At 34.6% G+C, this 27,000-nt stretch overlaps 1 long non-coding RNA gene across 5 annotated transcripts in view; it reads left to right on the top strand.

Moving 5' to 3' along the window:
• The first annotated feature begins 6,820 nt into the window (after window positions 1–6,820).
• LOC123848257 (uncharacterized) overlaps window positions 6,821–27,000 on the top strand; it is a 103,291-nt gene continuing 83,111 nt past the window's right edge. The window contains exons 1-5 of one of the 5 annotated variants that reach the window (XR_006791734.3): window positions 6,832–6,970; window positions 13,097–13,137; window positions 18,048–18,149; window positions 18,315–18,417; window positions 26,029–26,394. This is a non-coding gene — a long non-coding RNA (uncharacterized LOC123848257). Of the gene's footprint in view, window positions 6,971–13,096; window positions 13,138–18,047; window positions 18,150–18,314; window positions 18,418–18,980; window positions 19,082–20,551; window positions 20,698–26,028; window positions 26,395–27,000 lie in introns of those variants that run through there. The other 4 variants (XR_006791732.3, XR_006791730.3, XR_006791731.3 and 1 more) reach the window with 4 other exon arrangements.

Here is a 27,000-nt window from a genome sequence, read left to right as displayed (position 1 = left end):
ACAGTTCTCCTTGGCAAAGAGAGGCTCAAGCATTTAGAAATCTTCTCATTGATAATCACTGACCAGTAAATTGTACTGACCCAGGGATGACTTCTAGACACATTAAACTAGAATTTAAACACACAAGAAAGCTAGCAGAGGAATGTTGACAGATAAAAGAGGAAGAACTGAAGTAAGACAAAAGCATCTATTTGGAGACTCAGATTGTAATTCAGGGAGCACAGATTCAAGTAGCAGCCCAAACTGTGTCCTTCTGGGGAACAAAAAGGGGTTTTTATTTTATTTTATTTTTTTTAAAGATTTTATTTATTTATTTGACAGAGAGAGACACAGCGAGATAGGGAACACAAGCAGGGGGAGGGGGAGAAGGAGAAGCAGGCTTCCCGCGGAGCGGGGAGCCTGATGCGGGGCTCGATCCCAAGACCCTGAGATCATGACCTGAGCCGAAGGCAGACGCTTAACGACTGAGCCACCCAGGTGCCCCTAAAAGGGGGTTTTTAAAGACAAAGAGGGGAATGCTTGTATACATTGCTTAAAATGAATTTTGATTGATGTTGATGGCAAAAAACTAATCTTGGTTAAATACAGTGGTTGCTAAGGCTATCACTAAGCAAAAGTATATTACTGTAACAAGTTGCAGATGTTGTTCCTATAGGAATATTCCTTGGGATATTCGTCATGTGGCCCAGATCAAAGGTCCATAGTTCCACTTGGTACGAACATGCACAAGGCCCACCTCCTTAATGGCCTCCCAGCTCCATTTTAAAAATCCTTAACATAAGTGGCTCCATTTTATTTCACCTTTCACAGGAGTCATAGTAGTATACTTCAGTGAATAAACAATCTAAAGAACTAAAACAGGAAAGTCACTGAACAAATAAATAGCAATGAGAACAATAACAACAAATTGCAACAAAAACAAACTCAGATACAGAGTTGTTACAGTATCTTATGTAAAATGTCCAATTTTCAATAAGAATTATGAGACATGCAAAGAAAGATGAGATTATAATGCATATACAGAAGAAAAAGCAACCAACACAAAATATCTCTCAGGGGACCCAGATGTTGGACTTAGTAGAAAAGACATTAATTCAGCTATTTAAAAATATGTTCAGGGTGCCTGGGTGGCTTAGTTGGTTAAGCATGTGCCTTCAGCTCAGGTCATGATCCCAGGGTCCTGGGATCGAGTTCCGAGTCGGGCTCCCTGCTCAGTGGGGAGTCTGTTTCTCCCTCTCCCTCTGCTGCTCTCTCTCTCTCTCTCTCTGTCAAATAAATAAATAAAATCTTTATAAAAAAATAAAATAAAAATATGTTCAAAGAACTAAAAAATTAAAGTATGACAATTATGTCTCACCAAATAATGACTATCAACAAAGATATAAAATTATAAAAAAAAGAACAAAATAAAAATTCTGGAGTTAAAAGTTACAATAACTGAAATGAAAAAAAAATTACTGAGAGGCTCAATAGCAGATTTGAATTGACAGAAGAATTAGCAAACTTAAAGACAGGTCAATTGAAATTACCTGGTTTGATGAAAAGAAAAAAATATAATGAAAAAAAAGAACATTGCTATAGTTGACATAATAATCTATGTATAAAATCCCAAAGAACTGACAAAAAAAATTTCTGAAACTAATAAGTGATTACAGGTCACAGGACAAAATTTGATATTTAAAAAGATACCATTTAAAATAACACCAAAAATTTATGCATAAATCTAACTATATATACATGATCTATATATGTAAAAAACTATAAAATCTCTGATAAAAGAAACCAAAGATCAAAGTAAATGGAGAAATATGCCATGTTTGTAACTGGCAGACTTATTAAGATGTCATTTCTTCTTACCAACTTGATCTATAGATTCAACACCATCTCAATTAAAATCTCAGCAAGGTAGTCTTTATATGGAAAGGCAAAAGACCAAAGCAGTCAACACAATAATGAAGAAAAAGAACAAGTTTGAAGGACTCACACTACTACCTGATTTCAAGACTTACTATAATGTAATTAAGATGCTTCTTTGTAGTGGCAGAAGAATAGACACATAAATAAATGGAACAGGACAGAGAGCTCAGAAAATCACACACACAAATGTCCTAATCTTTGACAAAGGAGCAAAGGCAATTCAGTGGAGAAACAATAGTCTTTCAACAAATAATAGCACGCCCCTAGTCCAAAAAAAAAAAAAAAAAAGAACCCAAATACAGACCTTTCACAAAAATTAACTCAAAATGAATTACAGACCTACATGTAAAATTCAAAACTTTAAAAATTCTAGAAGACAACAAAGGAGAAAATCTATATGGCCTTGGGTTTGGGAATGAGTTTTTGATACAACTCCAAAAGCATGAGTCACAAAAGAAAAAAGTTAAATTTGATTTTATTAAAATAAAAAGATGTCTGCTCTGCAAGACAGAATGAGACACTTAAGAGAATGAAAAAACAAACCACCAACTGGGAAAAATCAGCAAACCACATATTTGACAAAGGACTTGTATCCAAAATATAGAAAAACACCTAAAATTCAATAAATAAATAAAGCAAGCTAATTTAAAAATGGACAATGAATTCTAACAGGTAACTCACTAAAGAATGGCAGGTAAGTATATGAAAAATGTGCAACATCATTAGTCATTAGGGAATTGCAAATCAAAACCACTACACACATATTAGAAAGGCTAATATTAAAAAAATGACTAAACTAAATACTGATTAGTATGTGAAACATCAGGAACTTTCATTCATTGCTGGTGAATGTTTATAGCAGCTTTATTCATAATCACCAAAATGTGTGAGTAACCAAGACGATCTTCAATAGATGAATGAATTTTAAAAAAACCTGATACATCCATGTGATAGTATATTATTCAGTAATAAAAAAGAAATGAGCTCTCAGGCCATAAAAAGATATAAAGGAACCTTAAATGTATATTGTTAAGTGAAAGAAGCAAGTCTGGAAAGGCTACATAATGTATCTCCGATTATATGACATTCTGGAAAAAGCAAAACAATAGAGACAGTAAAAAGGTAGGGGTTGCCAGGAGTTTGGGGAGTGGGCTGAATAGATGAAACACAGAAGATATTTAGGGTGGTGAAATTATTCTGTATGATACCATAATAGTGGATACATGACATTATGCATTTATCAAAACCCATGGATCTTTATAGTACAGAGAGTAAACCTTAATGTATGCAAATTAAAATATCATTTAATAGGTTTGGGGAGCCCGGGATGGAATCCCAGACTGTGTAAAGAGAATATAACTGTATTATAAATATATGAAACAATCTCACTGAAGGGAATGGGAGGAAAAGTTGCTAAGTAACTTTGGATATGAATGAAGTCTGAAGGCTTAAGGCAAAAGGACATGGACATAAACACTACACTCCAGTTGATAACAAAGTTTTTTCTCATGGGGGTACAGGGTTAACAATATTGATATAAATACTGGTATTGATATAAATGCATACTGGAAATTAACAATGAAGTGGCTCTTTATCTTGACCTCATGCTATTCCTATCAGTCATTATCAGTGTCTTCAGTATTTAGTGTTCTGATACTCAAAGGGAAAAATGAAGGAAGGAAAAGAGAGAAGGGCAGAGAGAAAAAGAAAAAGAGAGACAGGGACACCTGGGTGGCTCAATCAGTTAAGCATCTGCCTTTGGCTCAGGTCATGATCCCAGGTCCTGGGATGGAGCCCCATATTGGGCTCCTTGCTCTGCAGGGAGTCTGCTTCTCTCTTCGCCTGCCATTCCCCCCTGTTTGTACTCTGTCTCTCTCTCTAACAAATCAATCTTTAAAAAAAAAAGAAAACGAGAGACAGAGTGAAAGGGAGGGAGGGAGGAGGGGAGGAAGGAAGGAAGAAAGGAAGGAAGGAAATTTTTTGTATATAGTGTTTAAGGGTACCTGGAAAAAAAAAGTTCCTATTCAATTATTTTTCATATTACTCTCTGCTATCTGTTTTTTATAAATAATTTGGACCATGTGTGGTAATATGTTCAGCAGAGGTGAATTTTGGCTAAGTTTCATTTGAATAGAGACAAGCTCTATATTTTATTCCTGGATTCACCCCTGAATCACTGAGTTTAATTGGATATAGTCATTTTAATTCGGGGAGCCTCAAATTTGACTTCAATAAAATGAGAAGGTATCTCTTTCCTAAGGTCACCTCACATTTTAAAGGGCTACGCTGCATGCAATTGTAACTCTATATAGATTCATGTTTTTCCTTTAGTGCATATGCTACACCATAGAATTGAGATCAACTGACGGAGATAATTCTGAGGTTATTACTTTTTTTTATGTTCAGTCTTCATGGATTTGCAAGGAGTTAGACAGTTCTTATGGATTCTAATTCCCCATTAATACAGGATATAGTAATCAGCAGAGGGCGGTAGAACTCTAGCAATGAAAACAGTAGCCCAGTATAAGCTCTGCACAGGTTGCTTCTGCGTAATTATTACTGCATAGATTTTTTAACTTGTTTAGTTTATATTTTAACAACTCATGTATAAATAAATGTATGCACGTGCATCCTCAGTGAGTAATTAGAAATTAGCTATTATTATTATAAGCTATTGTTATCATAAATATTTTGGTATAGCATTTTTCAAAATAGTTAAATCACAAAATTTAAAAGAATATACAACCAACTGAGGGCTGCTGGAGGGAAGGGGGTGGAGGGATGGGGTAACTGGGCGATGGACATTGTAATGAGCACTGGGTATTATAAAAGACTGATGAATCACAGACCTGTACCCCTGAAACTAATAATACATTATATGTTAGTTACAAAATTAAAATAAAAAAATAAAGAAGCCAAATTATTTCAATTACAATGAGAATATCATGAAATTAGTTCTTTTCATAAGCAGATGAGAATGTTTATATTAGTAAAATAAGTAAATCAATATCTACGCAGAGTTTAAAATTCAAAATAGGCATGCTTCCAGCTATGAATGATTTTTTAAGTTTTCCTTTTATTTTATATCATCTGTGAAGAATCAGAAATGAGGTACCAAAAAAAGGACAGCCCCATTTTGGAGCTACATCCCAGAGACCTTACTAATTCTAAAGGGTGTTGTATGTAAATTTGGGGAAATAATTCATTTTTATTTCCATTTAATTATTTGTATTATAGCTTTATTGAGATATAACTTACATACAACAAAACTACACATTTTAAAAGGTTATGGTCTAAAAAATGTATTCACCCAACTAAGGAATATACAAATAAATTTGTAGAACATTTCTATCACCCCAAAATGTTCCTATATGCCTCTTTAACCGATTTATGGTACTGGACTTTATATAAATAGGATCATGCAATATATACTTTTTTTGTGATTGGTTTCTTTTGCTATGCATAGTGAGTGGTTTTTTAGGACTTACACATGGAATATCATGTGTAAGATTTATATCCTACTCCTATTTATGGCTGAGTAATATTCCTTTATATGATATATCACAATTTGCTTATCCATCCACTGGTTGAACATTTGGGTTGTTTCAGTTTTGGGCTATTATAAATCAAGCTTCCAGGAACATCTATGTACAACTCTTTGGTTAGATATGTATTTTTATACCTTTTGAGTAAATACCTACAAGTGCAATCACTGGGTCCTATGGAAGGTGCTCATTAACTTTATTAGAAACTGAGCAGTTGTTTTTCTAAGTATTTGTACTAGTTCTCATTCCCACCAACAGTGCATTCAAACTCCAGTTGCTCCACATTTTCTCAAATATTTGGTATCATCAGTCATTTTAATTTCAGTCATTCTATGATGTGTATAGTGGCATTTCATTGTATTTATAATTAGTTATTCCTTGATTAATGATATTTTTTAAAAGATTATTTATTTATTTATTTGACAGAGAGAGACAGAGCACAAGCAGGGGCAGCTGTAGGCAGAGGGAGAGGGAGAAGCAGGCTCCCTGCTGAGCAGAGAGCCTGAAGTGGCCCTGGATCCCAGGACCCTGGGATCATGACCTGAGCCAAAGGCAGATGCTTAACTGACTGAGCCACCCAGGCACCCCCCTTGATTAATGATATTAAACATCGTTTAAAAAAAAACCAAAAAAACCTTTGTACTTTGATCATTTGTTTAGCTTCTTTTATGAAGTGTCCAAATCATTTGCCTTTTTTTTTTTTTTTTGATTTGGACTACTTGTTTTTGTGTTCAACTGTAAGAGTTCTTTATATATTCTTTATACACATTCATACATAAGTATTATGCTTTTTTATACATTTTTGATACAATTTGTATTAAGCAGAAAGCAGAATGATTTGACATTTTTTTGTCATTTGTAAATATCAGGAATATTTTCTCCCACTCTGGTGGCATGGTTTCTCACTTTCTTAACTATCTTTAAAAGAGCAGAAATTATTAGTTCTGATAAAGTACAGCTTATAGAGTTTTTCTTATTTAATTATGTGCTCTGGTTTATGATCAGATCAGTGATCTGATCTAAAAAAAATCTTTGCTCAGTCCATTGTCATGAATACTTTCTGTTTTCTTTTTGAATGTTTAGAGCTTTTAGGTATAACATTTAGAAATGTGATCTATTTTGAATTAATTTTTATGTAGTCTGTGAAGAGTTGATGTGTATTGTTCTCCTTATAGATATCCAGTTGTTCTGGAACCATTTTTTTAAGAAGATTACCCTTTCCTTTTTAATTATTTTGGCACCTTGTAAAAACCATCAACAGACTCTATGTGTTGGTCTATTTCTAAAATATCTACTTTGTTCCAGTGAACTTTATTCTTTTTTTTTTTTTAAGATTTTATTTATTTATTTGACAGAGAGAGAGAGCACAAGTAGGCAGAGAGGCAGGCAGAGGGAGAGGGAGAAGCAGACTCTCCACCGAGCAGGGAGCCCGACGTAGGGCTCGATCCCAGGACCCTGGGATCATGACCTGAGCCGAAGGCAGATGCTTAACCGACTGAGCCACCCAGGTGCCCCCCAGTGAACTTTATTCTTATCTTTTGGCCAATACCACACTGTCTTTTTTTTTTTTTAAGATTTCATTTATTTTTTTTTAAGATATTATTTATTTTATTTATTTATTTATTTATTTATTTATTTTTTTATTTTATTCATTTGAGAGACAAGGAGATAGAGAGCATGAGAGCGGGGAGGGTCAGAGGGAGGAGCAGACTCACCGCTGAGCAGGGAGCCCCACGCGGGACTCGATCCCGGGACTCCAGGATCATGACCTGAGCCGAAGGCAGTCACTTAACCAACTGAGCCACCCAGGTGCCCAATACCACACTGTCTTAATTACATAACTTCATAGCAGTAGTGCTCAACTGGGGATGATTTGGACTACAGGAGACACTTGGCAATGTCTGGAAACATTTTTAGTTGTCACAACTATAGGGGGTGGGAGATGCTACCGGCATCCACAGTACAGGAGCCAAAGATGCTGCTAACCAGCTAACAATGCACAAGAAAGTTCCAGGGAAGAAAGAGTTGTGTAGCCCAAGATATCAAATGTGGCCAGGTTAAGAACCCCTTCTTTATAGCAATTTTTAAAAGCAATTAATATAAATCCCTCAACACTGTTCATTTTCAAAATCATTTCGGCTTTGTTAGGTTATTATATTCCCTTATAAATTTAAAATCAGCTTGCAAGATTAAAAATAAAAAATCTGGAAGGATTTAAATTGAGATTTTATAGATCACTTTCAGGGGAACTGACATCTTAATAGCTTTGAGTTTTCTAATCAATGAACATGATGTATCTCTCCATGTATATAGACCTCTTTAATCTCAACCAGTGTATTTTAAGTTGCAATGTACAAGCCTTGCACATATTTTATTAAATGATACTGAATATTTAATTTTCTTTCATGCTTTTAAAAGGGCATATTTATTTTATTTTACATATTATTCATGAATAGTTTATTCATACTTAACAAAATACAATTGCTTTTTCTGTATTGATCTTTTATCTTTGATGGTTTTAAATTCATTTCTTATTTCTAAAAGCTTTTTAACATATTTCTTAGGGTTTTTGATGTCTAGATATCATGACAGGTTATTTTTCCTTTTCAATCTCTTTTTGTTTCTTATTCTTTGTTTCTTATTGATTCTTATTGAATCCTATTGTTTCCTATCCTTGTACCCTACACTGGCTAGGACTTCTAGTTCAATAATAAACAGATATGACAGTGAATATCCCTGTCTTATTTTGCTTAGGAGAAAACATTCAGTACTTCACAAAATATATTAGCTGTAGGGTTTTGTAGATGAACTTTATCAGATTTAGAAAGCTTCCTTCTTTCATACTTGCTAAGAGTTTTTGTTTTTGTTTTGTTTTGTTTAATCATGAATGGGTATTGAATATTGGCAAGTGCCTTTTTTCCATCCATTGAGATGATCGTAGTTTTTTTTTTTTTTTTCCTTTATTCTGTTCAGGTGATGAATTAGATTCATTGATTTTTGAATGTTAAACCAAATACGTATCCTTGGGATAATCCTACTTGGTTATGATATATTTCCTTTATATATAGTATTTAATTTAATTTGCTAAAATGTCATTAAGGACTTTGTGTCATGTTCATAAGATCTTCAAAGTTTTTTTGTTCTCTTGTTATGTCTTGGTCTGTTTCTGTCATGACAAGGCTGGCCTCAAAAAAGCATTTCTTCTCCTTTGTTTTTAAAAAAGTTTGCATATGGATTGGTACTATTTTTTCCTAAAGAATTCAACAGTGAAGTTCTTTCTAAGAAGGTGCTTATATGAATTTGATTCCATACAAATATATACACATACACACACATACACATACAATAATTCAGAGTTTCTATTGCTTCTTTTTTAAGTTTTGATTATTCGAGTCTTTCATTTATCTATTTTAAGCCATAAAATTGCCATAAATTTGTTCATAATATTTATAATAAAAAGTCTGACTATATTTTTTGATGTTTGAGTGCTGACAGCTTTTAAACCTCAGCCCTCTGCCTTTCCCTTCTGTTTCATATCTGGGAAAGCCAGTAAGTGATTCTGTATGTTACTTCCTTTGATATCAATGGGAGTTTCAAACCATGCAAGCCCCTGTCTACACAAGGGAACCCCCATCCCAACCCCATACCATCACCACAACTTAAAAACAAAAACAAAAACAAAAACAAAAAAACAAATCAATCTCCTTTCCCTGGTCTCTCAAACCATTTTTAAATAGCTTGGGTTCTTGCCCTGCTCTCCCCAAAAGCTTCATTATGCAAGTAATAAACATTTTCATATCTTCTTGGCATGCATAGGCAGCATTAGTCTTGACATCTGAACCAAATTTTGTGTAGCAATCATACTGCTTCTGAAGAGTGATCATAATATGTTTGCTTACTATTTTTTTAAAGTTTCTTAGATTTGTAATGCTGTCACTTTTTCATTCCTCATCATAATCAATCTACATAGAGGTATATCAATTTTATTAATCTTTGTAAAGAACTGCTTTTGGGTTTATTTTCTCTGTTTTTTAGTTAATTGCTACTCTTTATTACATTCTGTACTATTGAGTTTAATTTACACTTCTTTTTTTCTCATTGTTTAAGTTCTAATCTTATTTTTAATTTTATGTTGTTTTCTTTTACCTAATAAAAGCATTTATCATAATGCAGTTGTTTCATGTATTTTGTTTACTTTCTAGTTATTTATGGCAGGAGGGCAAGTACGGTACCTTTTACTCCATTATAAAAAAAAAGAAATATAAGACCTTTCACTGCATTAATTTTTTGCATTAATTTTTAATCAATCTAAAAAATTCTTCTCTATGCTTCATACTTCCCAAGTAGAACTTGCTTTAGTTAACTCAGTGATCATGCTACTATAAAAAAACTAAGTTGTTCAAACTTAAGAGACTACTCTTATGGATTGTCTCAAAGAGAATTTTTGCAGACAGTCCTTTTGAGGTTATCTAATGGCAGACATTCTAGCTTTATCAGATATTTTTTTCTTATGTAATTTTATATCCAGATTGTTACCACTGTTTCTTTTCAGAGTTGGGAGGCCAAGCTTGTTAACCTATGATTGGAATTCCTGAATCTCCTCATGGACTTGTCTTTTTGTTCTTTTAGAAAGCTTTACAAAGGACTTTAATCAGAGGAGGCTGTTTAGAGCCGTGATCACTTTATTACTGGTATTTCTTTTACTGTAGGGTCCTACCTTGATATCAGTAATTTTGGCTAGCAAGTCTCTCTCTGTCTCTGTGTCACTTTTTTTCATAACCTTTTAGAGTAATGAATTAGTCTCTAAGTAAAACAACCATCAATATTTATACATTTGTCCACCTTTTAAAAGAACACTTTATCATGCTCTAGAGAAGACCACAAATTTGGATATTTGAGACAATTTGATTTCTGATAGGAGATTGGATGTTACAAGACAGTCTGGAGTAGTTATTGAATATTCTGCCTAGTTATTGTCCCTTTTTATTTTAAAATAGGACCCATCAATAAACACTATTAAATCAGGAGTTGTCATGGAATTGTCCAAAATATCCATTTTGTTCATGGATATTGCTTAAGCTTGAGAAACACAATTCTGGGCTTCTCCTTTATTGGTTAAGACTAAGAGAGTTAGTGTATAGAAAATGTTAATTTGATAGTAAGATGAGGAGAAAATTAGACTTCATAATAGGAAATAAACTAGTTTGGTGTTTTCATTTAGCAATAGAGAGTGTGCTGCATGTTGAACCCTCAGGTAGAAGGTAGTCTTCATTTAAAATCTGATAATGCTTTGATAATTTAGTTGAGGCTACAGATAGATAGTCTCAGGCAAATGAAAATAAACTTTGGTTAGTGGATGAAGATAAAGTCTATAATAAGCATATGTCTTTAGTTTGTGTTAAGTTTTTTACTTGATAGTCCTAAATCATGCCTAACATGTTCATGTACATGCCAAAAAAAAGTTTAAGATAATCAGGAAAAACTCATCTGAATTCCTACAGGCTTTTTTCCACTTACTGTGTTTTGCCCTGGGATTATAGCCCCTTCTCTGGTTACTTCTAGAATTATGCATATTGATGTCCACATCAGCTATATTATGGAACTTCTAAAAATAGTCCTATGGTAAATGTTATCTGGTAGCCCTATTAGAAAGTAGATTCCTATCTATTTATTAAATTGGCAGGGGTCACATAACAAAGAATAAAGTAGTTTGCTTATAATAGTAATCTCAAAGTACAATTATAGGTTGGCACTAAAGGATTTAGGATTGCAGGAATGTTCACTACTTAAATGGCTTTTATAAATAAAGGCAAAATATGTTCACTTTCCCTGAAGACTTGTACTACTGAATGTATACATTCAAGGCTGTCTTTTATTATCTTCTGGCTCCACCAGACATTTTTACTATAAGCAAAAATACATTTTCCTCTCTTTCATACTTACTACCATTCAATTTGCTTTATTTCGTGATTTTTAGATAACTGTGCTCTGTGGGATCTGATGTTCTATGGTAGTGGAATTAATAAAATATATAATGATACACATATTTTTAAAAAGACATTAGTGGCCATTTATATTGATAGATAATTCTCCTTGGGAGCTTACAGGGTAAACAGAGAATTGTTGGAAACCAGTCTGTCTTATGAGTGAAATCACAGGACAGAATTTGGATAGCCACCCTTCTTTTCTTAGGAAGTGTGCGAGGTTGTTTCTTCCAATGATCCTTCTGTTTGTAATACCTGTGTCTTTCCACTGGCTCTCAATTCTAAGAAATCGGAGGACCTTTTGGTCCTGTTTTTATTTTGAAGGCCTGTAGTTTGTCTGGAGGACCATAAGTGTTTTTAATTCTGGTTCATTTACTTTCTGAGGCTCATTGAAAAAATGTCAGCCAAATTAAACAGCATCTAACAATTTCCTATTATAATTTTAGGTGTGAGCTTATAAAAGACAGAAAAAGATTCCATCTATTTTTTTCCTCATGTATCTGCCACAGAATATTTTTTAAAAACTAGTCTAATCTTAAAATCTCTTATTGATTCACCTCTATTTTGTTTGCAATTTTGAATCTTTGTTTAATCTACTATTTAAAAAAGGATTCTGAAATGGCCTTATCAAGTGTATTTCATATTTTTCCCTTGATCTTTCAAAGATATTTTTAAAAGCATGCACAACTGGATTATTTGGATTTCCTCCTAGTTTTTTCCATCTTACTACTTCTAACTATGTTTCCTTATGTGAAAGGCTGACAAGTAAATTTGCTGGTACATATCTGGCAGGCCAGAATGATAAGTACCTAAGAAAATTTTGAATTTTTCAGAAAACTTCTGCCTAAATTCCTGAGGTTAAAAAAAAGAGAAAACTTTATTGCTGGCCCTCAAATTAGGTCTAGACCAGAGTTATCTGCTTCTGGAAATGAGCCTTCTGGTCCTGAAATTTTAAGGGAACATGGTACAACATGGCTGAGGAAAAGGTAGCCCATTTAAGAGGTGAGAGGCAAGAGTAAAAGGATGTAAGTGGATTATGAAGGTGAAGTAGAGAAAGATGCAAGAGAAGCAGATTTCAGAAGATTTGGAAAGTTCTAAAACAGTCTATTGCAGAGTCAGTGTTTCATTTTGAAGCTTCAGATATCAATTAAAGAGGTGACTATTGATATTTGGTATTATTTTAATTTTTTTGGCTTTCTTCAAAATAATAATAATTGTGAAACATTAAAAGTCCTCAAAACGATTTTTGTTTCTAATATCTAAACCATTTGCCAAGGACAATACAATATCTGGGGATATAGTGGGAGTTTAAGAAAGATGCATGAATATTTCCAGGAAGATGTAACAGCTTTGATGTAGATGAACCCATAATAAACAAGAGAGAACCTTTGTAAGCTGTTACATGTGTTTGTGTATAAATGATGTTCTGTGTTACCCAACCCAAGCAAAGGGCAGGAAAAGGCCATACAAACAATGATGCAATAACCTCTGACCTGGAAATGTGAATTAAACAAAGTGATCTTTTTCACAAATTGACAAAATAGCAAGTGAAGTCAAGAACTTTGAGGGCAGTGACAGCAAGATTTTTAGCCCAAAGTACCCCGAACAGTTTAATGAACCTGTAATTGTCATTCTTTTTGGCTGATTTAGATTATATTGGACGTTTACCCAGCTGGTGTCTCCTGAGTCAGGTATGTGTGTATCTCCATGACCAATGGTACCAGCATCTCCTTCAGGTCACCATGTAACTCAGTTTAGAAGCATGAGAAACACACAAGTATGTGAGTTTGTTAAGATGTCCATGCAAGGTCTAGTCCCTAATATTAGTCTCTTATTCTCTCTCTCTCATAGTGGTTCTGCTTCTCTGCATGATATGCCTATTCAAGACATGAATCCTTTCCCATTTTTTTTTAAAGATTTTATTTATTTATTTGAGAGAGAGAGAATGAGAGACAGAGAGCATGAGAGGGAGGAGGGTCAGAGGGAGAAGCAGACTCCCTGCTGAGCTGGGAGCCCGATGCGGGACTCGATCCCGGGACTCCAGGATCATGACCTGAGCCGAAGGCAGTCGCTTAACCAACTGAGCCACCCAGGCGCCCCGAATCCTTTCCCATTTTAATCTTGGTGATCTTCCACCAGTGAACTCGCACTGTGGAACTTTAGGAACTTGCACAGTTTCCTTCATGTCTAATAAATATTTTTGCTGCAATAAACAAATCCATACCCACTCACTCTTACTGTTCTTAATAGGTACTAAGCAAATACCACCATAATTCAATTTAACTGGCTCTATTTCAACCAAGATAATCTCATGCTCCTGAAACCTGATTATTCAAAGCCAACAGAACAGGATTAGAAGGGTTACTGGAGACAAGGGATGGTGTAGCCACAAGACCAATGTCTCCTTTCTTCTTGATTCAATTGCCTTCATTTCCATCTGCCTCTAATGACAGTGAAGTTTTAGTTATCCTCTTAAAACTGATTTATGTTTAAATGTAAATCGACTATACCATACAATGACTGTACAATGATATAATTGGGCATGCTGTTAAACAAGTTAAATTTGTTCATGAAATGTAACTTTGAAAATGAGATGTGTATTTTAATGAATGACAGAGCTGAGGATGAACTTTATACTGAATCTATAATGTGGATCTATGGCATTTTTCTTTTAGAGAAACATGGGAAGAACTTGGAAGAGTTATTTTCTTTGAAATTAATGCCATGGTGAATATTATCATTATCACCATAAACAGTTAAATCAAATTATAAATGAGAAATAAACTTCACCCATTGTATTCCTAACTTAATTTAAAACACTGAAACTAGAAACATAGTTGAAAACACATAAATACAGGTATCAAGTAGAACGTCTAGCCATTCCCTCAGCTGATACATGGATATATTTTAGTATCTAAAAGAAGAAAAATAGCAAACATTTGCCAGATTTAATAATCCTTTCCAGAAAAATATGAATTGAGTATCCTGTGGGGCTCTTTCTTTGTGAACATAAATTCCCCCTCAATAAATGTACTTAATAAATTCCCTATGAAATTGAATAGCTAACCTAGTTAACCATCTACCCAGAATATTCTTGCTCATCACATCCATAGTTTTGTTGAGAAGAATGACAGAAGGTCAGATCTGATAGTATTTTAAAATTTCTTCTATGCTATCTTTCCCTTAAATAAAAACAAAGGGGTTGTCATTATGCCTTCTGGAGTAGACAGAAATATAGGGAGAAAATAAATGTTTCATATCACCCTTTATATTTTGGAGGATATCAAATATCCTCTATGTTAAGGATACTCAGGCTATCATAGCAACAATGAATTGTTATTATAGTAACTGCAATTTTAGTGAAGTATGTCTGACACTTAATCTTAAATGAATACCCCAAAAATCCAGTTCAAAGAAATTGATTTACTAATTGATATTTCAAAAGTGGTCAAGAAACAAAGAAAATATACAGATAAGAACTAAGTGTATGAAAAGATGTTTAACATCGTACGTCACTAGGGAACTACAAATTAAAACAATGAGATACCAGTACACTATTAGAATGGCTAATATCTAAAACACTGACAACACAAAATGCTGGTGAGGATATGGAGCATCAGGAACTCTAACTCTTTGCTGGTGGGAATGCAAAATAGTACAACCACTCTGGAAGACAGTGTGGCAGTTTTTTTACAAAACTAAACATTCTTACCATATGATCCAGCAATCACACACCTCAGTATTTGCCCAAATGAACTGGAAACTTACATTTACACAAAAACTTGCATGCGTATAAACATGGCTGTTTATAGCAGCTTTATTCATGACTGACAAAACTTGGGGGCAACTAAGATGTCCTTCAGCGATGAATGGATAAATAACCTATGTTATATCCAGACAACAGAATTATTATTTAGCACTAAAAAAGAAATGAGCTGTCAAGCAGTGAAAAGGCATGGAGAAAACTTAAATGCATATTACTAAGTGAAAGAAGCCAACTTGAAAAGCCTACATATTATATGATTCAGACTATATGACTTTCTGGAAAAGGGATAACTATGGGGATAGTAAAAGGATTAATGAGTGCAGAGCACAGAGGATTTTTAAGTCAGTGAAACTATTCTGTATGATACCACATTGATGGATACGTGTCATTATACATTTGTCAAAACCCACAGAATCTACAACACCAAGAGTGAACCCTAATGTAGAGTATGGACTTTGAGTGATAATAATGTGTCAGTGTATGTTCATTGATTGTAACAAATGTACCACTCCAGTTCAGGAGGTCCATAATGAGGGAGGTTGTGTGTTTATGGGGGATGGGAAGTATAGGAACATTTTCTGTACTTTCTTCTCATTTTTGTTATGAACCTAAAACTTCTCTAAAAACTAAAGTTTTTTAATTAAAAAAAGTAGTGAAGATTTGATATGACAATAAAGTTAGCTTGTAAATTTATCTTGCTTTACTCAATATGTGAATATATTGCATTGAGGAACATTTATGATTAAATTCACAAATTTCTGAAATGATCAAGACTTCATTATGGGTATGCCAAATTCTACTGAAGAGATATCAAATGGTAGCAATGCTATGTACAGTTCAAAAGTCTTGGGTTCTAATGTAAATATCGTGCTTTATATTTTAAAACCAAGGATGATTTCTAAGTATTTTTTCCTAAATCTAAATTAATTCATAATCAAAATCTAGACAAGTTTTCCCTTCCAGTGTTTGATTTCATTATTGGTCTTTGATTCTTTTGGAGCTCCTCTGGAATTTTCTCAGGTCTTCAGATGTGAGAAAACTATCCAACCCTGGGATGAGAACAAGGTTTTTGACAGAAGATACTTCTTAACAAATGCAATTGTCTTGAACCTATTGTTCTTATAGTCATATTGCACCACATTTAAGTGAATTATTCTCTTTCACTTTTGTTACTCCTGCCCTCCTCCCTACTAGCTACAACCCACATTTACACACACATTGCGAAGTATTTTCTCTTTACTTTCTGAAATTTGTCCCCTACCATATTGGATAGTATAGTACATATAGTACTTTTTTCTTCATTCTCCCTCTCCTATGTGTCTTACCTTTTCTTTCCTTCCTTGTGAGATTTCCCTCAAATTCCCTCTTAAAAGTTGTTGTTCCTAGTGGTTTTCTCACCAGGTGCTAATTGTGCCAGAATTTTATTTTACTTAGTTTTATATTTTAAGATATATCTTCATTCAAATGTAGTAAAAATTTCAAAGGCAGCCAGTCAGCTCAATGGATACATTTTGTTTCAAAAAATATGACATAAAGGCCCTTTGGTTACAGAAAAATACAGTAAAAATGTACTCATTTTCTCAGGGGGATCTGACTCAAAATCAGTCCAAATACTTATATTTCAGTACCAACTACTAAATAGTCTTAGAGTAATATAAATGAGTGTTGGGATATGTGTTGGTAGACCTGAGATTTTTTTTTTCTTCATTTGTGAAAGTGAACCAATCCTTTCTTTCCAGTATGGAAGACTACTCAGGGACATCTAAACTGGAGCTGAGTGTTGGCAGGAGCAAATTGGATCAAAAAGGCAGCTTCCAGGGGCAGCTAAGTAATAAAATAGCTCAAGTGATCCTGAAGCCTAGAGTATGGATAACTGGTTGAAAGATGACCCATGCCTCAGGACATTGAGCTAACATGTGGAACATGAAAACACTCACTGGGGATTCCAGAAATAATTAGGGAACATTGGGGGTCAACTGAGGTGCTATTGGGTTAGCAGATTTGGGGATAAGAGTTCTATTCTTGATCCTCTACTCTTCATATTTTTCATGCTCTTCTTGGACAATCTTATCTATTCTTATAATAATGATTACTGAATATGTATCCAAAGAAATCATTCTTCTTTGACTTCAAACTGACATACTTAACTTCCTGCTATTCTTGGATGTTCCAGAGGCACCCAGGTACTCAAGCCAGAAACACAGGGTCATTATTAACTTCTCTTTTCCTTCACCATCCCCCACATGCAATCAATTGTTCAGTGATGTGTGTTTTACATACTATGTATTTCTCAAGCCTATCATTTCATTTCCATAAAAACTATCTCAACTCTTCTAGCACTCATTCAGGTCATGAATATGACTTTGTGCTACAAAAAAATCTCCTGCCTAGAATGTGCTATCAATGCCCTCCTTAAATCCGTAATCTATACTATAAATGGAGAGACATGCTAAAAAATTATCTATGTATGTTCTGCTTTAATGGTTATGCATTATTTAGAGAATAAAATTCAGGTGGCTTTACATAACATATGAGGCCTTCTATCATCTGATCCTTACGATTTCTCCAGTTTCACCTTCTACTATTCCCTGTCCTATACTTCACTATGTAATAACACCACACTGCTTCTAGTTTGGCTTACATACCGTTGTATTTCAGCATTCTCTGCCCTTCCATGGGTTTCCCCTTTCCTTTGCAATAGGGTAGATTATGTGGCTAAAGGTGTGAGGCCCACCATTTCCTCAAATGTACACTGGATTTTGAAACTTGAGTACTGCAAAGTTGAGTGGAGTGGTGCATTTCCTTCCATAGACTTACTTCTGTTCATTTGCATAGGCTTGAAGAGCTCTGAGAAGAAACTCCTCACAAGCAAAACAAGACTACATCAGAGAGCCTCGATCTTCACATTTTGTGGGCAATGACAGTTCTCATCAAGAGGTGGGACTAAGGGTGGACCCCCAACCAAACATAGCACCCCACCAAAATGACACCAGTGCAGCTTAGGGAAAATGCTGGGCATTAGGCCAAGTAAAGCTGAAACCCTGGGGCTGTAGGAGTAAGAGGAACTGAGAATTAAGCTTATTCTCTCCCTCTCTACCTCAGAACCATTTTTACCTTGTGGAAACCGATGTGATCTATACTGGACCAGAAGAAAGAACAAGGAACCAACTAGGAGCCAAAGAACATTGCTGGTCCACCACCAACAGTAAGTGCTTGTACTTAGCATGAGGCACACAAACAAACAAGGCTGTCAAGAGTGCTAGTGGCAGGTCCTTCCTCTGTCATTGCTGGTGTTCTACTTCTTAACTCTTAAGTTAATGATCTTTGTAACCAGCATGCTCTGCATTCCAATAACAATCTTTAAAATTTACTTTTTCATTACATTATATTCATCGGTTGTCTGTACTCTGAACTTCAACTATCTTAAAGTTTGTCACCTTCCCTTAATTATTTATCTAAGGACTATTTTTTTTCAAATTAAATATTCCTGCAGGTTCTAGGCACACTAAACTCAGTTTTGTTTTGTTTTTTTCAAAGTTGGTGGTTATTTTCATGTAGGCTATTTTTTATTTTTTTATTTTTATTTTTTTGGTTTGTATTATATCTTCTTTTTGCTTCAAAATTGTATTAAAGATAATACATATCTAGAGATTGTGTTGAAAATTCCAATAATTCTATACCTACTGATTCTGCCCTAGGTAAAGTTGTGAAGTATTTTATTTTATTTTATTTTTTTGACTCATCATTTTATTACTTCTTCACATCCAGGACTCTCAGTTTGATCATCTGGTTGCTCAGTCCTACCCTCCACTGCACATTCAAATGATAGACTTGCTGAGTCTGCCATATTTGGGCAGGTAGAAAAAGAGAAAAAAAAATCATTTTCTTTTCCTCATATTAAATGTAAACGTGGTAAAAATACTATAGTGCTTTATGTACAATTTTGTTTATTTATCTAATTTTTTTTTTTTTTGAAGATTGTATTTATTTGGGAGAGAGAAAGCAGAGCAAGAGAGAGAGCACAGGCAGGAGGAAGAGGCAGAGGGAGAGGGAGAAAGAGACTCCCCACTGAGAAGGGAGCCTGAAGCAGGCCTCGATTCCAGGATCCTGGGATCATGACCTAAGCTGAAGGCAGACGCTTAACTGACTCAGTCACCCAGGTGCCCTTATGTACTATTTCTTTAATTGCACTTTCCTGAAAATGGAAAATATGAATAACAGAGAAATACATATTGTCATGTTCCAGGACTTACTTAAAATGTTACTAAAGAAAACAACTTTGGGGGTGCCTGGGTGGCTCAGTCGGTTAAGTGTCTGCCTTCGGCTCGAGTCGTGATCCCAGGGTCCTGCGATCGAGCCCCGCATTCAGCTCCCTGCTCCGCAGGAAGCCTGCTTCTCCCTCTCCCACTCCCCAGCTTCTGTTCCTTCTCTCGTATCTCTCTCTGTCAAATAAAAAAAATCTTTAAAAAAAACCAACTTTGTTTTCAATATATTAACAGATATAAATCCAGAGTCCCATCTATCTTTTTTCCCCTTTGCCATGCCCAATTCTCTTTTTTTCTCCAAACCCCATCTCTTTATAAACCTTTATATTTACTTTATTCATGAGGGTAATTATGATTCTTTTCATTCTCTAAATTTATTTTGTAATTCTTTCATCCTCAGAGTGTATGTGCCACATAGTAAGAGTAAGGAGGAAATTAAATTGGATAAGCAATTGAGAATTTTATTTGTTTTCATGAAAATGTTCTTTTTTATCCAAAATAAGTTCCTCTTTATAAGGAAAAGATACTATTATAGGCCATAAGGGCCTCATAGTTGAGAAGACAGGACAAGAGCATATAAAAAATAATTCTAATTAGTATGAGCAATGCAATAAATTAGAATTATAGACCAAATGTTTGTAACCACCCTCCTCCTAATTCATATAAAGCCTTAACCCCCAGTGTAGCTATATTTGGAGATAGAGTTTTTGAAGAGGCTATTAGGGTCAAATAAGACACTAAGGGTGGGCTCCGAGCAAATAGGATTAGTGTCATTTTAGGAAGATACCAGAGGGGCACCTGGGTGGCTCAGTCAGTTAAGCGTCTGTCTTTGGCTTTGGTCATGATCCCGGGTCCTGGGATCGAGGCCCGCATCAGGCTTCCTGATGGGCGGGGAGCCTGTTTCTCCCTCTCCCTCTGCTTGCTGCTCCTTTTGCTTATGTGCGTGCTCTCTCTCTCTCTCTCTCAAATAAATAAATAAATAAATAAATAAACAAACAAACAAACAAATAAACCTGAAGAAGAAGAAGAAGAAGAAGACACCAGAGAGATCACTCTCTCTCCCTTTGTACTCAGGCACCAAGGAAAGGCTTTGTGAGGGCACAGTGAGAAGGTAGCAGTTTACAAGCCAGGAAGAGTTTTCATCAGCAACCAAATTTGCTGGCACCTTGATTATGGACTTCTTGCCTCCAGAACTGTGAGAAAATAAAGTTTTGTTGTTTAAGCCACCCAGTCTGTGATATTTTGTTATAGCACCTGAGCACACTAACAAAATTTAGTAACATTATAATAAATGCTATAGAAAGTCAAAACTCAAGGCTCTCTACATTTGGACTTTTTGTATTCACAGGATCTCAAGGTAAGGGAAAAAGGAATATACTCAAGACTTAAGTATATAAATTTCTATGGCAGAAATCCGCAATCCCCTCTCAAAACTCACTGTTTTCCTCTGGATAGTGGCAAATAAGAAGGAACATGGGAAATGAGGTGAGAAATACCAGTTGAGGTGCTAGAGCCAAATTTTACAGGATGCCCCATTTTGATGACTAAATGAAGAAAAATACGACAGGAAAGGAGGTGGTAAGGAAGAATCCCCTAAAGGATAGCAGTAAAATGTGATTTGTAGAAATCCAGAAGTCACCACAGAAGCAGTGAGTAGTTAATATCAAATATCACTAAGAGATGACTTTTTTATAACTCTAAGGATTACTCAGCAAAAAACCACCAATAGCTTTAGAAAACAAGGTGGACGTGGAAGCTGAGTTACAGGGGTGAGAGAGAAATTAAAGAGGATTGAGGGAGTATCTACTTGAAATAAAAAAGAGGAATTGCCTGAATATTAGATCTGTCTTCTCAGGATCTAAGATCTGATGCTAGTCAGCTAACTCCAGATGAGCCCCAGGTGCCTCCCTTCACTGATTCTGTTTTGAGTTCTTATACTTTGATATTCTACACTTATCTCCATGAAGCACCTAATTTTCTGAGGTTGCTAGAGACCTAAGGTTCACATAAAGGCAGCCCTTTGTCCCTTCCTCTAGATGGACAGGGAGGATTGGTAGTCACAATATGGTAATATAGTTCAGGTGAGGAGTGCAAACCTTAGGCTCATCAGCTAGGTTCAAATATCTGCTTTGCTACTTATTTGCTTTGCAGACTTGCACAAGTTACTTAAATGCTACAGACATTTTATCATCAACAAAATATAAAATGTAAAAAAAAAGTCAACTGTGAAGTTTGGAAATAGTATATATAAAACACCTGGTGAATTTAGAATGGAAGAAAGGGGTTCTACTTCCCTTCACTGTTAGGCATATACACTTTTCTTCCATACTTCCTTTGCTAGCCACAGAGTCACTTTTAGTCTCTTGGATCACTTCTCAGCTTGTTCCAATTTGAGCTATAATTCTCATTCAATTTAAGTCAGTTGTATAACCCTCTTTCCCCAAGGTATATATTTATATGAGAATCTTGTGATATAAACATTTATTTAATGGATCTCATTAAAAAATTAATGTCATCTAACAATTTAAAATTCCTGCATATAATAAATATTTCTGTATTGTTAATTTTTTATTTCTAAATTGAGAGATTTAACCTTATACTTTAAAAATATGATGAAAATCACTATACACAATGATCATATAGCTATATGAGTTATAGTTGAATTACATAATTTTACTAACTATGTGGCCTTAGGTAATTTACTTAAATTTTCTAGGCCTTAGTATCTTTATTTATAAAACTGACAAACAGTAGCATCTATCATATAAAGTTATTGTGACAAATAATATAACACAGGCAAAGCACTTAGCATGCTACTTAACACATAGCATTCAACAAATATTAATGCTGAAATCAAATAATTTATATTTTTATAAAATATATATTTAATAAAATATTTTATATGTATACAATATTTTATAAAATATTTTATATTTTATTATTTTTCTTTTTTAATGAAGGGAAGGACTATGATTCATGCTCTCCATGTGGCATCATTTTTCTTTTAGGTCTATGGAAGAAAGCTAATGATCTTCTCTCTTTAATGCATTATTCAATCATTATTCACCATAACTAGTGAAGGGGTTAAGCAGATTCCAGACTGATAACCCCTGATGGAAAAGCAATGCTTCCACTTCCCTTTCTCTTATTATTTCTTTTGCTTTTAAGCATGATAATTTTGATGCCAATATCTGAGAATATTAATTATTATTATATAATCAATTATATCAAAGACATACGTATGCTACAATTATGGGCATGAAGAAATATCCCAGTGAATTTAGGGACATTTTTCCCAATATACTTTGATACCACATCAGGTATCTTTATAAGACAGCTACTAACACTGGGTGTTATATGCAACTAATGAATCACTGAATCATTGAACACTACATCAAAAACTAATGATGTACTATATGTTGGCTAATTAAATTTAAAAAAAAAGACAGCCACTAACAATTGACTGGAGCGTATGCAATAGATAATCCCTGTTAGAAAACAACAAAAATCAAAGTTTTCAAAGAAGCAGCAATGTTCAAAAAAATCTTTTTTTTTTCTTTTTCGTTCTTTTTTGTTGTTGTTGTTAATGGAAAGGGTAAGAGGATGAGGACCCTTGAAGGTCAAGTCTTTCAATAGCACATACATAAACACACATACACACACACAGTTGCAGGCAAATTATCCTGACTCTTAATTCAACAGTACTTGTGACAGACATTGAAAAAATATAATCCGGGGCGCCTGTGTGGCTCAGTTGGTTAAGCGACTGCCTTCGGCTCAGGACATGATCCTGGAGTCCCAGGATCGAGTCCCGCATCGGGCTCCCTGCTCAGCGGGGGGTCTGCTTCTCCCTCTGACCCTCTTCCCTCTTGTGTTCTCTCATTCTCTCTCTCTAATAAATAAATAAAATCTTTAAAAAAAAAAAAAGAAAAAATATAATCCTTTTACTTATTAATATAAACCAGCAGCATATTATGATGAGGCCAAAGAACTAAAGAATTTTTAAAATATATATTTATAGATAGAATCGACTTTAAATTGTTTTCCAAATAGGTTCAGTTTGTAGAATAAGTAGCAAAAATGTAGGGTCTGTAGCAATGAAAGCTGTCCTATCAGTACCACGTGGACTTTATTAATAGTCTGTAAGAAAAGTTGACAATAATATATTTTGTATTCTCAGAGGGGATCTGTTATGCAATGCAAAGATATATATGTTTCCAAAGTTGTAATTTTGCAACTTTTTAAAAATTTAAGAACTCCAAATTTTAAATTGAGATGGCTTAATAAAAACACCTTAGTATCAGAGCATGCAGTGTCCGGAGAAACCATTTTATCTCCTTCCACGAAAAAAAGCCTCTGAAAATAAATTTTAGCTCACTTCCCTTTTTCTAATAAGTATATAAGACACGTAATCATGTCCCATCAGCAGTAGGCTATAAAAGACCCATAAGTAAAGAGATTCTTATTTTGTTTAATGCATACTTAAAACTTAGCAAAATGATCCTACAACTTGTGGATCTCTAGTAAATATCGACTGATCATAAGGATACTTGGCTGAGGAGATAAATCACATTACTGACAAAGAGTCAGAGATGCCAAGATATTACACAATTTATACACACTTCAGGGCCATTTTCAACCAAAATGTTAATAAACAGTTGTTTACTGATCACCAATGCTCATATATGTCATCAATGCTCATCATCATCTGGAGTGAGATTATAAATTGTATTTGTCTCAAATGAAGGGGTAACATATTTGATTCTAACTATATGCCAACTATATCCACTATTTTTCAAATGGAAGATACCATAATAAGCAGTGCAGTACAAATTTAATTCAGATTTAAAAACAGAGAGATAAATGTTCACCTCTATAGCCAAAAATAATGCAAAGAACAAATTCTATGGGTTTTGAATCACAAATGTAACCCCCAGTTGTATTTTTTTTTAAATTTTTTTTAAGATTTACTTATTTGAGAGAGAGAAAGAGAACACACAAGCAGGGGGAGAGACAGAGGGAGAGGGAGAAGCAGGCTCCCCGCTGAGCAGGGAGCCCGATGCGGGGCTCCATCCCAGGACCCCGAGATCATGACTTGAGCTGAAGGCAGCCACTTAACCAACTGAGCCACCCAGGCGCCACCCCCGCCCCACGTTGTATTTCTAAATGTCTTTTCAATGTATATTTTTGGGGTGGGGGTGACTGGAGGATCCAATATTTTGAACTAAAAGGCCACCAAGCCAACACACAGAACTATCTCCTAGGATACTACTAGAGAGTCACTTCTTAGAGAAATGGAACAAACTAATTCAAAGAAGCCAGAGTGATTTTATGTATTATTCTTTATTCCTGTCTAGATTATGGAGATACTTATTTTGACATTTGTGATAGGAAGTGACTTAGGCTGCCTGCATATTGTGAATATACACCCAAGGGATGACTGCCAGTCTAAGTATCCTGTACATATAGAGAAAAGACCTTTTGGTGGAAGAAAACTATAAATTAATTAGCATAGTCATGGGCGCCTGGGTGGCTCAGATGGTTAAGCGTCTGCCTTCGGCTCAGGTCATGATCCCAGGGTCCTGGGATCGAGTCCCGCATCGGGCTCCCTGCTCCTTGGGAGCCTGCCTCTCCCTCTGCTTCTCTCTCTCTCTCTCTCTCTGTCTCTCATGAATAAATAAATAAAATCTTTAAAAAAAAAAAAATAATTAGCATAGTCATGAGGATCACTAGATATTTAAGGAACCCAACACACACACACGCACACACACACACACAGAGGAAAGAATAGGATTGGGGGGGAAAACGATGTTAAGGCAAACAGATATTTTAGAAAACACAAAAATTTTTAAAATTCTATTTAGATAATGATATTGACTACATAAAAGAGAATACTGTTTTGATAAAAGACTTATTAGGGACTCAAAAAGATATTAGTGAAAATGAAAGATAGGATAGCTAAAATAAAAGATTTAGTAGAATAGACAAGGAAAGTCAAAGAAATTTTCTGAAAGAAAAGAGAAGGGTAGGGAAAGGGGAAAAGGAAGGAAAAAAGATATGCATCACTGGTCATTATTTCTTCAACTGTCTCTCCTTTTGGAACTCCAATTAACTATGTATTGGTCAACCCATTTTTATCCTCTATGTATCTTAATTTATCTTTCTTATTTTCCATTTCTATATGATGTGTTTGAGTCATCTCTTCAGACACATATCTTCCAATTCTCTCTTCAGCTCTACTTTAATATATAATGTGTTTTAATGATTGCCTTATGAAAAATCTATAGACATTTACAAGTATTTCTTTCAGAATATCTCTATTACCTGTAATTCTCTGTGAATTCTACCATTTTTGTGACTACTGTTGTTCTCTTGGCTGTTTATATACTGAACTCAACTTCAGAAAGTTTACAGTGGGATTTATAGGTTCTCTGGAATAGGAAGGAACTCCTATAATGTGGTTTTACAATCACCTTTTTCAAGACCTAACATGTTTCACTTTGGGAAAAGTGCAATTTTTATGGTTATTGATGTTAATTACTCACTTTTAGGATACTGTATTGAATGAATTGTCTCAGCTATGAGTCCAGTTTCTCTCTGGATGAGTGATTCTTTCCAGCTATGCCTTGAATACAAAGTAAGCTCCCTGCTTCTTGCAGTACCTTGACTCTGCCAGGTAAAGATTTTCTGACTGCTGTTTCATGGAAAATAGGCTCCTGTCTTTATGTAGGGTACTCAGGTTTAGCTCCTATTCATAGACTGGGCAAGGGCATTATCTCTAGGCTGTATGTATACATTCAATCTAAATCAGGACTATTATCTTCCACAGCTCAAGAGCCAGAACTTATGTGTGTGAATACTGGGCATTACTGAAGCACTGCTCAAGACTATACTTTGAATACCTGATTTCAATATATTATGGGAAATATATAAAATATACATATTTGGCTTTAGTATTTCTCATTGTTTGGTTTTTACTCCTCTTTTATGTTTGCAATTTAGGATTTCATGTCTTTAACTTCTAACTCAAGTGGGCATTTTTAAAAATTTGGTTATGTTTTATCTGACATTTCTATGTTTAGAATAGTAGGGCAGATTTCCCTAATCATGTCATAGTCTGTTGGATCATGTTACATGACACATTTTTAAATGGTAAAAAAAAAAAATACTTTCCCACATTTAATTTTTTTGTGATTTTTATCTTTGACATGCAATAATAAAGTACTAAGGTTTCCTTCATGAATATTAGTTTTTCTTGTACTGTATTTGACTTTATAAGTAGAATTCAGAATAAGTTTTACTTTGAGATTAAGGGGAAAAGATTAGGTATTACACTTACTTGGCAAAGTGATAGTTTCTAGTAGCTCACGGATTGGCTAAAAATGCCCAGTCTCCTCATTGATCAAAATGTTTTATTATCCCTATATCTAATCAACGTGAAATGTGTAGGAAATTATAATCCTGAAGTAACCTAAAGGCATATTTCCATTTCAGCCTAAAAAATATTAGCCTTGGTTCAAGCT

Source organism: Mirounga angustirostris, unplaced genomic scaffold, assembly GCF_029215605.1.
Source record: "Mirounga angustirostris isolate CCGP_5_RB_7025 unplaced genomic scaffold, mMirAng1.0.hap1 SCAF_2, whole genome shotgun sequence".
Taxonomy (NCBI): Eukaryota; Metazoa; Chordata; class Mammalia; order Carnivora; family Phocidae; genus Mirounga; species Mirounga angustirostris.
This window is presented reverse-complemented; position numbering and strand designations above follow the sequence as displayed.